Here is a 13,514-nt window from a genome sequence, read left to right on the forward strand (position 1 = left end):
AATTTTATTTAGATAAGAAAAAAAGAATATTATTCAAAATTGATGGCACTACAGTCATTTTCGCGAGGTTTTGCTTGGATCTACTTTTTATTCGAAATTTGGATCTACAAAAAGAAAAAACTTATTGTATGCAATTATAGCTAAATAAGTGCGTAGGGGATTTTAAAAATATTTATAAACCAAAATTTACATTTTCGTTACCTTAAAATCAAATTGCAAGACACAATAATTAAATATCATTTTAATAATATATTATTTTATTTGTGTGATCTTATTTATGTAATAGAGCTTTATGTGTATGATGATTAATTTCTTTTATTAACTTTCCGTAGGGCAAGTTATAGTAATCGCAAAAAAATCGAAAATGAAATTTTTTATATATCTTTACGTTTCAAAGGTTTCTGAACATTTTGGCATACCTTAGAAAAAATGGATGTATGTGTGTGTGTGTGTGTGTGTGAGTGTGTGTATGTATGTATGTATGTATGTATGTATGTATGTACGTGTGTTCGATTGTATGTGCGGATACAAATTTTCGTCGACGATTTCGGGAACACGGATCAACCGATTTGAATAATTCAAAAAACATTCGATTCGTATTGATAAGGAGACGTGCTGATTAGTTTTTGGCGCAGGGAGGTCTAGCCGTTCCGCAGATACGGGGCAAAAAGTGCCGAAAACGGTAACTCAGTTTTTAAGAGAACGGAGCGTCCGATTTTAATAATTCAAAAAACATTTTACTTATATTGACAAGGTGAAGAACCGATCAAATTTTTATAAAGGCAGGTCTAGCGGTTTCGGAGATCTAATGAAAAAAGTAAAAAAAAATGCCATTTGGCGGTCAAAAATGATATTTAGACTTATGCACATCAAATTATCAGATATTTTATAGAGATTTTAACAATAAGTATGAATTTGGTTTACAGTCCTATGGGTTCCGTACCAATGTTTACGCGTTAGACGGCGACGCGGCGCTTACGCGCTTTGATATTTCGTCTTTATGCAGTTAAAGCAGTACGATTGCTTTGAAAAAAAGTTTAGATCTTCCAAAATATGTCAAAATAAAGAATTTTTTTTTTTTTTAATTTTTTTTCCAAAAAAAAGTAATTTTTGGTCCAATTTAAAGTTTCTCAAAAATCTTATTTTTTCAAAAATGTTAATAGTTTTTTAAAAAAAAAAATTTGGTACGGGAAGTTCCAGCAATTTGCCTCAAGGCACGATGCCTTAATTGCCTTAAGACAGAATTCCACTTAGAGCTAGTTATTTTTATATTTTTTTGTATCGGACGTTATTAAATCATAGACTTTATAATACATTATTATAAGGCATGTATTGAAAGCTCTATGTATTAGATTCATTTTACCATTTTTCTGTTCACTTCTTCGTTATCATATTGTATTTGTTTTCTCGTATTTGAATTTGTATCGACAAGTGTATATATTTCTGTTTTGTAAACAGTATTTACAAGGTTCTATAATTCATCATTTACATCTACAAATTTCCAGGTAACTGTTTGCAAAATAGCACTTTTGAGTCTTCGATTCCTATCTGTTAGATATAGTAAATGCGTTGGAAAATGGAAAAGCGCTCATATTCCGCGAACCGCTATCACTTGATAAAGATCGTCAGCAGATCTATATGCGTCCATGAGATTCAGTATTCCGATAATTATTTTGGAATATCATTGCAGTATATATTTATGTATATTATTTTATCAGTATTAAGCATCAGCATAAGAGAGTGAATCATGGCATTCGTCCGATGTGGCATGACAGGTTTGCGTGCCACATATGTCAAACGTAATTGTTTATTTGAAGGGTTTCAAAAACTTAAATGTGAATCCTTCATCGCGTATGATTATGCTTTGTTGTCCGTCCGTGTGTCACATATTTGCTTTGATTAAAACAAAGGAATTCTCTCGACGCTTATTGTCAACGCGGCCATGTATGTTACTACTTAACTTCGCAAGCAAATTCTGCCAAATACATCATAACAGAAAGCACTTTTGGCACGAGTGAGCGGACTGGGTACGGTTGTGCCACTTTTCATTTTTGATTAGCCCTAATTTTGTTAATTTACCAGATATCTGGGAGAAAAGTAAATTAAATGGTGATTTGAACATTTGTCTACGACGTACCCTCTACGTAGAAATACTGAAATGCTGTTCTTAAATACAATGTGTTAGTCATTAAACCAAATCATACAAGAAAAGTCAGTGGCACAACCGTCCACATCCTACTGACTTATATAAATATTGACTTATATATAAATAAGAATAAATCTTTGTGAATATTATTTTTTACAAAATAATACATCACATTATTTTATTTCCTTTTTGAGAATTAATTATACGTCAGGTAGTTTGATTAGCATACTATTACTTCTGCACAATTATAAAATCATAATTGTGTAAAAGTTATAAGATAATACTAAATATTTTTTAGCCGGTTGTATACCATTGAAAGAGCTCATTTACGGACAAACATTATCGTATTCAGAATATAGAATACCAAATAGCATTAATTTAAGACATTATATACCCTGAAAGTCCTAAAACTGGCTGCGAGACGAGAAAAAGACCACTTCTTTTGACCCAAATCTTTGTATTAGTAAAAAATCTCAAGCAAATATCTGCATATGTTAACAGATTTAGTACCAGTTTAGGCAAGTCGGATATGACAAATCCTGTGAGACAACTCCACTCGAATGCACTCCGAGGGAAGAGTTGTATCCGGAGTGATAACTCCGGAGTGAGTTACCAATCTCTTATATATATATATATATATATATATATATATATATCCAGTGGCGGCGCTAGATCATTCGTGGGCGTCGGCGAAATTCGTTTGCGAGGCCCCCCTTTTTTGCCAGTTGCAAGTTGACTAGTGGTACATGGCATCGTGCCTAAAGGCAAATTGCTGAAACTTTTCGTGCCGTAATTTAAATTTTTGAAAAGCTTTTAAAAAATTTGAAAAGTGAAAGAAATTGACTTTTTTTAATTTGAAATATTTTGTTGAAAATTTCGAACTTTTTTTCAAAGCAATCACGTTGCGTTAGCTGCTTAGAGACGAAATATCGAAGTGCGTAAACGGCGCGTTGCAGTCTAACAACTCACTATTAATTAAAATCTTTATAAAATATCTGATAATTTGATGTGCATATGCCAAATGGCTTTTGTTGTGCTTTTTTACTGGATTTCCAAAACCGCTAGACCTGCCTTCCTAAAAATGTAATCAGGGTGGCACTTTTTGCCCCGTATATTCGAAACGGTTTATCCTGCCTTTGCCAAAAACTAATCAGCACGTCTTCTTACCTTCAATACATGACAAATGTTTTCTGAATTTTTCAAATTGGTTGATCCATGTTCGCGAAATCGTCGACGAAAATTTGCCAAAATGTTCAGAAATCTTTGAAGATATATAACATTTTTTGTTTTAGATTTTTTTCCGATTACTATAACTGTGTATGAGATTTATTTTTAATCAGATAAATACATCAATTGAAATAGACATTACACAAGTTAAAATAAACAAACTCTTCGGCAAAAATGGTTTGTTCTCCAGCTATTAAAAAGCACTAAAATTAAATAATTATCGCAAAAAAGTTTCCCTTTGCCCAACCATTTGATTAGTAAATTTTATTATATTAGTGGTTAATTAGATTTAAAAAATCTATGTTCATACTAATTTGAGTGCACAAATCCGCACATCACATAGTAGGTACACATGGTCTAAAAGCTCGTCCCATTATTCTAAAATTTAATGAGTTTTTGTAATTAATCATTTATCGTAGTTCCATAAAATTTATGTTAGATGAAACTAACAAGTTTTTGAAAAAAGATTTTTACAATAAATTACGAAGAAACTGTGCGGTCGATCTTGACGAAAAACAATTCAGGACGATCGCCAACTGAAAACTTTCGATCCGTTTTTGAATTTTTAAAATTCGTTCAAAAATGTCAAAATGTCGTTTTTTTAAGACGCTTTAATTTTTTGTCGACGACATCAGAGCCGATCAACCGATTTAAAGGATTTAAAAAACATTCGATTTGTGTTGATAAATTGTCAAAGGCAGGTTTAGCGGTTTTGGAGATACAAAAAAAGTTTAAAGGGTTATTAATTTTATTTGAAAGAACTGATCATCCCAATAGAATGTTTAAAAAAATATATTGCTTGTGTTGACGGTGTGAAACAATGATTAGTTTCAAATTAACAGATTTTGCTATTATCTCATTGTTATTTCTCACTGATAAATTTTTATTGAACATTGATTACTTTTATTCCTCGAATATTTAATTACTGTTTCGATTATTTACATAGTGCTCCCATAAGAAATACACAAATATAAACAACCAGAGAATTAGCTTGCGCAAAGTTGTTTAGATTTATTAATCTACAGTGTTGACAGACAATATTAGATAATGTCCATAAAAGATAAAAGAGTAAAATGATAGTGCCTGTAAACCACTAATCACCTTTTTTACTCGCACATCCGTATGAAAATTAACTAAATTTTAAATAATTAAAATTTTTCCGGGGCCTCTTGCGAGGCCCCCCCAGGCGCGAGGCCGTCGGCGGTCGCCGACACCGCCGACGCCTCGCGCCGCTACTGTATATATCAACTATTTACAATATCATATATTTGCGTATTAAACGACAAATATCATATTTATGTAGTGCATATCAGCCTTAGACTTCTACGCGTAGCGCATTTTTCGCAATTTTAATTTTTATAATTAAACCACTTCTCATAGTCCTATAATATTTTTTGGTGTTTGGTTTGACTGTAAACTATATCACCATGCGAAGTTTCATCAAAATCCCAGAAGAGTAAACCTGAGGGTTTCCTTGTGAGCTAAGCAAAAACTAATTGCTGGTGATCAACTACTAATGTCCAACTTACAGCAAAATAACAAACGTAACAATTAACAGATCTGATTGTAAGAATTCGAACATAAAAACTTACTTTGACTCCTTAACACTAAAATGACGAAGGTTGGTTGTATACCTATTTTGCCTGATTGAGAGTCAATTTGGGTAAGGAATTAGGGAGGAATAGATATTAATTTTCGTACACCTTTCGTTGTACTATGAAAAACCAAAAAAAATATTTTTAAAAAAATGACTTGAAATTGTATTTTACATAAAAATGCAAATGAGTCAAATTGACTCGCTCCGTCAATCTAGTGTTAATATCAATGCAGCCTACAGATCATGTTCATATAGGCAACTATAATTCTTCATCTTTCTCATTTTGAACTCTATCTCATAATCAGTATAGTTTAGCTTTTATGACGAAGGAAGGAACTGGTTGAGTTATTAGATTCTCATTTACAATGAACAATGGATAATAATAATATAGGGAATGGGATACCAATTTTAAATAACGTAATTTGTTTCAAATAATAACCAGAGTGCATAAATTTAGAGATAATCTTAATTTAATCCTCTACTTGTTATATAGATTTCTATAGACAATCTAAATACTATACGTATACTCATTAATAAAATATTTTTAATACCTGTTTCCGCCAGGTTTGAAAAAATTGTTAATTCTGTTGTTTCTCTAATGACTGATAAATGAAAATAACAAAGTAGCAACAAAGCTAGTACATACAAAATATTACGAAATATTGTGTTATTTTAAATACCAGAAATGAGATTTGTATGATAAGGAACTTTATATGTGAAAAATTTGTCCCACTGCTGAATTGATATTAAACAGACCATTGAAAATAGAGCACTTATTTTTGCTTCGTATTTTTTTTATTTAATTTTATCTAGATTTTAAATAACTCTTTTGGAAAGTTTCGAAGCAATTATTTTTTGTTATTGCTCGATAGAATTACCATTGATTTCTATAGTAAAAGCAAAAAAAATTCTCGTGATAACTTTCTCAAAATGTAAGATTTGAAACGGTTTATTTTAGTAAACTCTTTTCCGACTCTACTATTTAATTTTTTAATTTAATTTTCAAATTTTTAACCCGCGTGTTCGATGTAAAATAATTGAGAATAAATCCATCACAGTATTGCATGGTTAAAAAAAATTATGAACAATATAGCATATATTTCAAATGCCAATAAACATTGCTCAAGGGTTCAAAAATTTGTCGCAATTTCATATTCATTGATAAAAATTTTATATTTGTCGTTTTACGTGTATTTTTGATTCTTAAATATATCTTATTATGCTATATATATATATATATATATATATATATATATATAAATAATTAGATAATAATTACTGACGGAATACAAATGTCACCGCGGATATGAGTATCAGTCTCAATTTCAGCTAAAATGTACGTAATATGTAAATCATTGTTTGTAGTTAGTTTCTGCATGCATTTATTTTATTTGCCAATCGAAATTATTATATTCATGTTTATGTATCTATTATTTTTAAATATATAATATATTTCTTTATTTTTTATTTATATATAAATAATGAGTCATACGATGAAAGAACTTCATACTCTATAATGATGAAAATCGATTAAAATTATGACTAAAAATATAAGGCTTTAATAATTTATTTTTCTTCAATCACCATGTGATGAATTAATGATAATAACGATAAAATATTGAAGTAGATTGTAAAAATATGATTGATACTTTTGAGTAATAGGTAGGTAGGACGAGAAATCTCTGCCAAATTTATTTTCTTTTATTGAATTTTCCATTCACTTTCTCTTTTGTATTTTGTCTTACTAGTTAAGTTCTGTTAATTAAGTTAGATTTTTCTTTATCTGTTTAAATTTCACCGAAAAAGGACAAGAAATATGTCACAACATATACATGCCACATAAAACAAATCTAAATTACGGGTAATTAACTACTAATATCCAACTTACAGAAAAATAATAAACAAAGTGATCTATCCGTATAGATGTAACAGGTATTATTAAGAGATATCGAACAAAAAAACATGCTTTTATCTCTTTAAAATCAATTCGGTTTACAGATCATGTCAATGTAGGGGATGCTGACTTAATGGAATAGCGTAAACTTGTTCGAACAAATTAACTTCATATTTTTCTTTCTCGTCCTTATTAAAAATCAGTATAAGTTAGCTGTTACGACGACTACCGTAACATGGCACAACCGTACTCAGTTTGCTCTGCTGACTTAGTACTTGATTATCATTGTTTTATCACTTGTTGCATGAAATTTGTAATAGTGTTTTGGCAAGGCCAATTGAAAATAATTCTGATTATGAGAAAAATCGTTGAAAAGTTGAAAACGAGCAGTCTGTAATGATGGAATATATATACATTATATATATATATATTTATATATATATATATATTTATATATATATATATATATATATATTAGGGCGAGTCGATTCAAGTCACTTAGGCACATACAATTTTCAAACAAAATTAGCGGGGGTCGGTCATACATTTGGACGTGATTGGGGCACTCTAAACGGGATTTTTCTAAATTTTACCCTAATCTTTGGGTCAATGCACGGGACATCAAAATTCATTTTAGAGGTGTAGTAGAAAAATACAAACGTAAACTGGAATCACATTCAAACCCATCAATAGGCGGCATTACCCAACCATTCGGCGTAAAAAGATAGAAACGTCAATGGCCTTTAGATTTAATCTTAGATTAACTTCAATATAACATTATCTTTTCAATTGTTAAACTAAGAAGATCTCATTGGAGTTCTTCTTAGACATCGCTTTCAAATTTTGTCAATTTAGCTTATATGAATCCTTATGTATTTCTGATTGCTGAATAAAACAGAGTAAAAAAAATGTTTATTTGTGTGTTTTGCTATTTGTGATGTAAAAAAATATATATTTTACCACTGTGCACATACTCATACCATAGAGTAATAATGTTTTCACATGTTATATTAGGATACAAAATTTTATATTGATTGCCACTGAATGAAGGCTAAGATGCTAGGTTATATATATTAGCTATATCTTGATGAATCACGAGTTGTGAAAACATAATAAAAACAAACATATTTTTTTTTATAATTGAATTAGGTTTCGTAGCAAATCTAATATCGCAGGATAGCGATCCTTCTCACGCAGACAAATAATATATAACTGTAACAAATGTAGCTGAATATACTTTGTATAGCTTGCTATGAAAAATAAATTCAAAAAAAAAAAAAAAGAATTAGGTTTCTCCTTAAAATAAAATATTCTTAACTTCTGATTATAATCTAATTGTAAGTATATATCGATGTCGTGTGCATTTTCAATAATTTGATCACCTTATTCAATTTATTATTCATTCTTTGAGTAATGTTTGTATGAATGTTGGGTCGCTTTATATTGTTCAGCATGCATAGAAAGATTTACTATATACTTAGTCGTGTGTATACGTGTACTTGTTGATTTATAGCTATAGCTAATAAGTCGTAAGTAGAATAGTGAGTGTTTTTAATTCTGCCAATCGATCGTGCATTATCCTGTACAGAACTACCTATCGTGCAGTATTGATGGATGTATGAGTATTTAAGTATCGGCCATGTGTTACGGATTGTGGAGTAATATATAAATCGTTATATCGCGTGACCGCGGACACCTATGTGACACTAAACATTGACTGTTTGGCCATCCCCGGATGGACGAAGCAATTCAACGATTTACCGTATTCGTGCGAGGAATGGGCATTATGGAAATAACATGTTTTGTGGAAAAGTAAAAAATCTGACCCTTCCACACTTTCTGCCCGACGCTTTCATGATTAAGTTTTACATGTAATTCACATTGAAATGAACATTTTTTTGACTGAATAGTTCTTTTCACTTGATTTATTTAATAAACAATTCATTCGAATTTTGATAATTATTAACTTCCCGTAGGGCAAGTTATAGTAATCGCAAAAAAATCGAAATTTTTCGACGTTTCAAAGGTTTCTGAATATTTTGGCATACCTTAGAAAAAATTGATGTATGTGTGTGTGTGTATGTGCGTGTGTGTATGTATGTGCGGATACAAATTTTCGTCGACGATTTCGGGAGCACCGATCAACCGATTTAACACTAATCATACCAAGACTTAATATATACCTAATTCTACAATAGCGGGTCAAATGACCCGACTCTATGTTTCATGCTTGAATGTATGAAATATGGATGTTAGGAAGAAAATAAAAATAAAAATTAAATTTATTATAATTAAACAAAAAAGTATGTTGAGCATTTCTATTACAAAAGCAAAAATAAAAAATTTTAATTCATAGTTAATCGTATCATTGTACATTTTCCGCAAACATATTTTTTACGTTTAGAGCAAATTTTGTTGGTTTTATTTTCTTTACAGTATTCTATTTGACATCTCATACGTTTATAAGCATCTGTAGTAGGCTTAAGCAACGATATTTTCGTATTTTTTTCTTGTTGTGGTTGTTCACGGACTTCTCGAAAATCGGCACCAAGTTCTTCTGCTAGCTTGAGTAAAAAATCTTGTCTCGAGATACTTTCTCCTGTCGTTTGCTTGTAGAAAATCCAGGCATTTATGCTAGCTAAATCAAGGATTTTGAAGAAAACTTGGAGAGGCCATCTGCAAGACTTGGATTTTGTAGTAAATTTTCTCGCCATTTGATCGGTAATGTCTACTCCAAATTTGGTTTTATTGTAATATGAAACAGTTTCAGGTAAACGTTTATCATTGTTTTCTTTATCGTCGGTATCTGTTGAATCAAACTCATTTTCATTTTCAACCAGTATATCTTCATTTTCAGAAAATTCATCTTCACTAATTTGTGAAAACTCTTCGCCATTATTATTTATATCTTCTAAGAACTTGTAATGTCTTGTTTGCTTCGACATTTTTCCGGGTAAAAAATAACCTGTATTACTATAGCTATCAAAATAAAATATAAGTAGGTACTTACCAAGACTTTCAATTTCTGTCACTTTTTCTAACGATAAAAATCTATTTTCAATCTAAAATTTTTGATATTTTCTTGAAATTATTCTGAGCTATTTTCGTTGAAATACTTTACGCAACAGTGTTTAGAAGAATGTGCAACTTACTGACTACAAATATGACTCGACAATCTCATAAACCAAAAAATTCTCTCCGGGTCAAATGACCCATTGTGGTAGATATCGGTATACAAGAAGGATAACTCAGAATGAACAAAACAAAACAAGAAAAAAAATGTTTATAACTGTACTTTAATTACTTAAAAAAGTCATGAAGTCAAATGTGCAAACGCAATGAAATTATTCGTGCATTTAAATGCAAAAGTTCAAAATGGGTCATTTGACCCGTCATGGTATGTTTAGTGTTAAATAATTCCAAAAACATTCAATTCATATTGATAAGGAGACGTGCTGATTAGTTTTTGGCGAAGGCAGGTCTAGCCGTTCCGAAGATACGGGGCAAAAAGTGCTGAAAACGGTAATTCCGTTTTTAAGAGAACGGAGCGTCCGATTTTAATATTTCAAAAACATTTTACTTGTATTGACAAGATGAAAAATTGATCAAATTTTCAGGAGGGCAGGTCTAGCGGTTTCGGAGATTTAACGAAAAAAGTAAAAAAATGCCATTCGGCGGTTAAAAATGATCATTAGACATATGCACATCAAATTATCGGATATTTTATAGAGATTTTAACAATAAGTATAAATTTTGTTTACATTCCTACGGGTTCCGTACCAATGTTTATCCGTTAGACAGCGACGCGGCGCTTACGCGCTTTATATTTTGTCTCTATGCAGTTAAAGCAGTACGGTTGCTTTGAAAAAAAGTTTATATCTTCCAAAATATGTCAAAAAAAGAAAATATTTTTTTCTCAAAAAAAAATTTTTTTTTTAAATAAAAATTAAAAAAAAAATTTTTTTTTTTTTAAAACAAAAATTAATTTTTTGTCCAATTTATAGTTTCTCAAAAATCTTATTTTTTCGAAGTAAAATTTTTTCAAAAATGTTAATTGTTTTTAAAAAAATAATAATTTTTATACGGTAAGTTCCAGCAATTTGCCTTAAGGCACGATGCCTTAATTGCCTTAAGACAGAATTCCACTTACAGCTAGTTTATTAGTATCGAAGCGCAAAATAACGAAACTTTGTGAGGCATGTTTTCTTTTGCGACTGCGATAAGCATTTACAGGACACTTATTTTGTTAAGCGATGTTGGAAATCTCTGAATATAGGGGAGACTGTGTATGGTTGTGCCAAGATATGGCAGTGACATAAAATATGATTTTTCGAACAAGTTCCCATTCTTTACCTCAACATGATCTGTATTTGCTTTAAAAGGGTCAAAAGTAAGTTTTCACGTTCGAATTATGTTAAAACATTACGATGTTTATTGTATACAGATAGATCACTTCCTTCGTTATTTTGCGGTAGTTATTTACACGTTAGTTTTCTTATTATTAGATAATTTAGCTTAGGCATAATGATGATTTGTTTCCAAAAGTGTGCGTTGGGTACGGTTGTGTCAATTTTGTGGGTACTGTTGTGATATGTGTTTCTTGTTTTTTTCGGGTGAAGATTGAACACATAAAAAATCTAACCTAACAAGACAAAATACGAAAGAGAAAGGAGAAGGAAAATTCAATATAGTAAAAAAGGATTTTACAAAGAATTTTTGTTAACTTTGTTTACAAAAATATGTTTTGTTATATATTCATATATTTTACTTATAACCTATTTTCATGCCTTTCACTACTGACCTCAATCGCTGTCGGATGGACAGTTGTGCCACTGGCCCTTTTTTTTTGTATGATTTGATTTTATGAGTATTGCATCGTATTTAAGGACAGTAATTATTTCCACGTAGACAAATGTTCGAATTACCATCAAATATACTTTTCTCCCAGCTAACTGATAAACTAACAAAATTTGGCTTGATCAAAAGTGGCATAACCGTCTCCCCTACCTGTTTTTTAAATTCTTTTGCACTTTAAGTGTAATTTTATTTTGTAAATGAATTCTCCTAGTTTATGTCTTACCTTTTTTTAACCTCATTAGTGCAGTAAACGGAGCGTTTTAGGTCTGAATTTTTTTACTGTGCTCCGAATTGAATGAAATTTTGGAATTAGGTTCATCTTACCCTCAAGTTCAAAAGTGAAAACAATTCGGGTTGCGCCATCACCCCCCGGGGGGATAACACCCCTTCTCAATTGTGTAATTACATTTTTTCAAAATAACGTCGAAAATCGATAGAAGAACTAATTATAAGAAAAAAATGTCTTCTATAGTTTTTCAAAAAAACTAATACTTTTCAAGTTACTGGCCACTAAAGATTCATATATTTTTGGCGTTTTTCTTCGTTTTTTGCAAATATCTCCTAAAATATACATTTTAACGAAAATCATGTAATGAACAAAATAATGTCAATAAAAATCTTAATAAATCGGTATTACCTAAAGTGTTCTAGAAAAAATATGAAGCAAGATTTGAAAGAGCAAAGTCGTTTTTTATTTCGTTCAAGATTTAATTGTTGTATTTAAAGCCATCTAGTGTCGAGGTTTTACATTTTATGCATTTCAGTTAAATTGGGTTTTATAGTGCTCAATTTAAGCTTTAAAATGAGTGCTGTTACAAGTTTTTTGCATGTAAAATGAGTGAGTTATCATGCAAATAAGAAGCATATACGAAGTTTTTTTCTTTTAAATCATATGGTTTAATGAGCGCTAATTCCACCAGAATTAAAGTAATTCACATTCCATCTAAAATTCACTTCATTATAGACATCTTGATGGATTCTAGCAGATTCACTACTTTAGTACAAACTATTTTCAGAAAACTCACGATTTTATAAAAACTTTTTTTCTAATTTGCGCGGCCGCGCAGTCTTTAAACATTCATAACTATGTCAATTTTTTTGTGAAAGAAAAATAATAAAAAACAATAATAAGCCAGAAAGATCCCTTTGATTTTGATCTATAAGCTTTTATACGTATCTTTTATTATTTTTGAGATATAATGAAAATAATTTCGATTTTTAAAATTATTGGAAATTTTTTTTTATAAAATTGTGAGTTTTCTGAAAATAGTTTGTACTAAAGTAGTAAATCTGATAGAATCCATCAAGATGTCTATAATGAAGTGAATTCTAGATGGAATGTGAAATACTTTAATTCTGGCGGAAATCGCGCTCATTAAACCACATGATTTAAGGGGTTAGGGGTACTTGGGATTTTTGAAAAATCGATTTTTATTTTTTTGCATTTTTATTAAGAGTAACATCTTGAAAATATTCTCTGAAAATTTCAAGTTGATCCGATGATTAATTTTTGAGTTATTGGACTCTTACCAGCGCGTTGACGCAAGTGGAGAGCTCGATACTTATACTCAAGATCATTCTCCCTCACCTCCTGATGTTTTAAACGCTTTCAAACCGATTTACGACGATCTCAGCAATGATAATTTACTTTCAAGATGTGTAGTTCAAGATTAAATCCATAATCAGAAAAAACTAAAAGCTTCAACCAACTAGTGTAAAAAATATACCTAGAAACCGTGAATACTAGTTTTACTAATTGCTGAATGCATATACATAATCATTATTATTGATTA

At 30.4% G+C, this 13,514-nt stretch overlaps 1 protein-coding gene across 1 annotated transcript in view; it reads left to right on the plus strand.

Moving 5' to 3' along the window:
• LOC113377461 (RNA-binding protein 24-like) overlaps positions 1 to 13,514 on the plus strand; it is a 65,113-nt gene that overhangs the window by 12,942 nt on the left and 38,657 nt on the right. The window lies entirely within an intron of this gene.

Source organism: Ctenocephalides felis, unplaced genomic scaffold (assembly GCF_003426905.1).
Source record: "Ctenocephalides felis isolate EL2017-DRISC unplaced genomic scaffold, ASM342690v1 CF-g0.4_SCAFFOLD_01886, whole genome shotgun sequence".
Classification (NCBI taxonomy): domain Eukaryota; kingdom Metazoa; phylum Arthropoda; class Insecta; order Siphonaptera; family Pulicidae; genus Ctenocephalides; species Ctenocephalides felis.